Below are 4,485 nucleotides of genomic sequence, written 5' to 3' on the forward strand. Positions count from 1 at the left end.
GACTATGTTTATCTAACATAGCTTGAGACATTATATAATAGATAAAATGGGTACAACGTCATCAGATGCTTTACTTCCGTCTGTTCCGAACGCTGGACAAGATAACAGTGAAGCCCCACATAACATGTACGTGGTGCTATTTATAGGAAAAAGTAATGTGACCAATAGCCAATCAGATTCCACAGCGCTCACTGACCAAAAGAGTGCAAATGGCGGATTAGTACGTAATTTGGCAGCGAGTGCACAACAAAACATTGTAATTATGGAATAAATCGACCATGTCCTGGTGGAATTATACATGATACAAGGTAATTTCATTATACTGCTATGACTAACACGTAAAATATGCACAAAATATTAATACAAGGTTACAATACATGCTAAATATGTTTATCACATGGTGTCAAAAAATCGTGAGTCAGCGTGTTCCAACACACAATGCAGGTAACAAAATTAACTTGCTAAACGTTGAAAGACATGTCCTAGATAAGTACATTATACATATTACCACACATAAAGCACACCCCTCGTCTAGGAAATGATGCATATTAATTACATTGTAAATTCGTAATGGAGGTAATGTTCATTACACTATGTTACAGAGAGTGACCCCTTGCGTGTAACAGTACTATGTTACAAATGGTGACCCCTTGCGTGTGACAGTACTATATTACAAATGGTGACTTCTTGCGTGTAACATTACTATGTTACAAAGAGTGACTCTTTGCGTGTAACAGTACTATGTTACAAAGAGTGACTCCTTGCGTGTAACAGTACTGTTAGACATAGTGACCCCTTGTGTGTAACATTACTATGTTACAAAGAGTGACTCCTTGTGTGTAACAGTACTATGTTACAAAGAGTGACTCCTGCGTGTAACAGTACTGTTACAAAGAGTGACTCCTTGCGTGTAACAGTACTGTGTTACAAATGGTGACCCCTTGCGTGTAACAGTACTGTGTTACAAAGAGTACTTCGATGTTTGACTGAGTTATTCGTCATTTTCCAGTATCCCCGTTTTTATGATCTCACTCCATCGAAGTGTTTCTAAGGTTGGCAGCTACCGACCTAAACATGTACGCCAGAATCGAAGGTCTATTACTAGTAAAGACTCGGTCTTCCGATTTGTTAGTCAGTGACGTCATTCCTATAACGACCAGTCTTTTCTAAAGATTTAGATTGATAACTATATGACACAGATGGAATGTTGTAGAAAATCCTTGACGTGTTTCAATAGGGAAAATCTTGCAAACAGATTTTAAATATTACTGATTCTGCCACCGCCGTCTCCAGAACAGTGACATCTTTCTCTTACCATGCTAGAGCATTGTGACACAATCCTGTTATAACTAACATCTAAAAGAGATGGACAAAAAGTAAAACTGCCAAAAAAAGACTGAAGAAAAATTTGGAAACGTAATTCAAACGGAAAAAGAATAAGATTTGGACATTTACTTGCGGTCGCCAAGCATGCTATCAGATATAAGGAAGCAACTATTTTGAGAGAAATAATGAGGAAGAAAAACAAAATGTACGGGAATTAAGGTTGTAGTGATAACAGTTTGGACTAAAGTTTACTGCTTTTCAGGATGCACTTACGTAGAAATACTGACAATCAGCAGCTTCATCCAACCAACCAACCAGCCAGCGAATCAAACCAAACCACAAACCAACCAAACAACCAAATCGCCAATCAACCAGCGATTTAAAAAGAACCCAAGAAGCAGACTAAGAAGAAAGCTAGGAATACTCGTTCATGCCTTGAATTCAGCGTATTCGTTTTGCTCGTATATTGTTCATTAAAGCGAGTAATTTTCGAGATAGTTTATTTTTTTGTAGAAACCATCATGGAGTCAAGAATAGTGAGTATAATTTTGTCTTTCAAAGCGTTTTATCATTGATATATAATCAAAGTGCAGTAACGACTGTATGTTTCCCGGAAGTTGCAATTTTCGATTTTAAATTTGGCGCCATCGATGGGTTTTTTAATATAAAAAAAAACAAAGTAAGATATACAACGTTTTATACTGAAAACCTATATATATATATATATATATATATATATATATATATATATATATATATATATATATATATATATATATATATATGATGAGGAATTTAAGTTTCTGGGCGATTTATTCCTTTGTAACCACGGTTACCAAGATGATGTAAAATTGCATGGTCATTGTGAGTGACACTGTACTGGGTTTGTGATTCACTTGGGATTCGTCATAGCAGTGAGAGAGCCTTGTTTAGGAAGTCACGTGTTACCAGTCGGAACATGATTGGCGTTTTCCACCGCATGCTCGAAATAATATATCGCATGTAAATAATTTGTTTCTTGGATAAAATTGCCCCAGTCAGGTTATTTCACGATATGTAAGCTCTGGCACAAAATATAGCAAATTTAGTCTCCCGCAGTTAGAGCAGATCGTATCATATAATTTACACAGATAGAAGCAAGGACTTGTTGCGCAGAATGTAATAATATCATGCGGAATATCTACACATTGCAGGTATAATTTCACTAAATTCCTTTCAACTTGTTAAAATATTGTATCAGCCAAATATTGGTTCTATTCCACGGCACAATGTTCGCTTTTATAAAAACCCAATACTCGCTTGGCCGGACTCGATACTCGCTACACTAAATTCGGTACTAGCTTTGTCTGTTACAATACTTGGTTTTCTTTACTCGATACTCATTCTGTGAATCTGATCCTCGCTTTCCTGTACACGATCCTCACTTTTCTGTACACGATCCTCGCTTTTCTGTACACGATCCGCGCTTTTCTGTACACGATCCTCGCGTTTTTGAACTCGATGCTCATTTTTTTCACTCGATATTCGCTTTTTTTGAACTCGATACTAGCTCTTCAGTGCTCAACATTCGATAGCAGAATAAAAGTAAACTTTAATTGAAGTTTGCTTAGTCCCGATGACTTAGAAAGGCCCGAGGAAACACCCGTCATACAAGTATTTCGCACGCTGTCATGATTACTATTTTCAGACGCGTGGAGATATTTGTAATAATGAATGCTGAGCACTTGCTCCAGCAGTCTCCATCTTGAAACAATCTTACTTTCAAGTGAGTGGAGAGTATAAACCCTATGCTTGATTCCAATTGTCGAGTTGTATTTCGGGCATTCTGTAAGTTAAGTATGTCAAATAACCATCACACGTTCCAGATTCGAGTGCACAAAGGCTGCAATGTTTACCAGAATGTCAATACTTGTAAATGGAATAGAATAACTGAATGCTGTTTAATCGAACCGATTCGAAACTCAATCTTTCTGGCGATCTGCACGTTAGTCTTTCGGCTGATAAATATTTATATGCAAGGCAAAATATTTACATGCAAGACAAGATATCTGTATGCAAAGCAAACTATTTATATGCAAGACAAGATATCTGTATGCAAAGCAAAATATTTACATGCAAGACAAGATATCTGTATGCAAAGCAAAATATTTTTATGCAAGGCAAGATATCTGTATGCAAAGCAAGATATTGATATGTAAGGCAAGATATTTATATGCAAGGCAAGATATTGATATGTAAGGCAAGATATTTATATGCAAGGCAAGATATTTATATGAAAGCAAAATATTTATATGCAAAGCGAATTATTTATATGCAAGGAAATATATTTATATGCAAGGAAAGATATTTATATGCAAGGCAAGATATTTATATACAAAGCAAGATATTTATATGCAAGGCAAGATATTTATATGCAAAGCAAGATATGCATATGCAAGGCAAGATATCTATATGCAAGGCAAAATATCTATATGCAAAGCAAGATATTTTTATGCAAAGCAAGATATGTATATGCAAGGCAACATATTTATATGCAAGACAAAATATTTGTATGCAAAGCAAGATCTTTATATGTGAGGCAAGATATTTATACGCATTTCAAGATATTTATATGCAAGGCAAAATATTTATATGCAAGGCAAGATATTTATATGCAAAGCAAGATATCTGTATGTAAGGAAAGATATTTATTTGCAAGGCAAGATATCTATATGCAAGGCAAGATATTTATATGCTAGGCAAGATATTTATATTCAAGGCAACAAGGCAAGATATTTATATGCAAAGCATGATATTTATATGAAAGACAGCATATTTTATTGCAAGGCAAGATATATATATATATATATATATATATATATATATATATATATATATATATATATATATATATATGCATGCATAACAAAATAATTATATGCAAAGTAAGATAATTATATGCAAGGCAAACTATATACAAGACAAGATCTTTATATGCAAGGGAAGATATTTACATGCAAGGCAAGTTATTTATATGCAAGGCAAAATATCTTAATGCAAGGCAAGATATTTATATGCAAAGCAAGATATTTATATGCAGGGTTAGATATTTATATGCATGGCAAGATATTTATATGCAAGGCAAGATATTTATATGCAACGCAAGATATTTTTTATGCA

The sequence above is a fragment of the Sinohyriopsis cumingii genome, chromosome 16, assembly GCF_028554795.1.
Source record: "Sinohyriopsis cumingii isolate HCF-2022 chromosome 16, ASM2855479v2, whole genome shotgun sequence".
Taxonomy (NCBI): Eukaryota; Metazoa; Mollusca; class Bivalvia; order Unionida; family Unionidae; genus Sinohyriopsis; species Sinohyriopsis cumingii.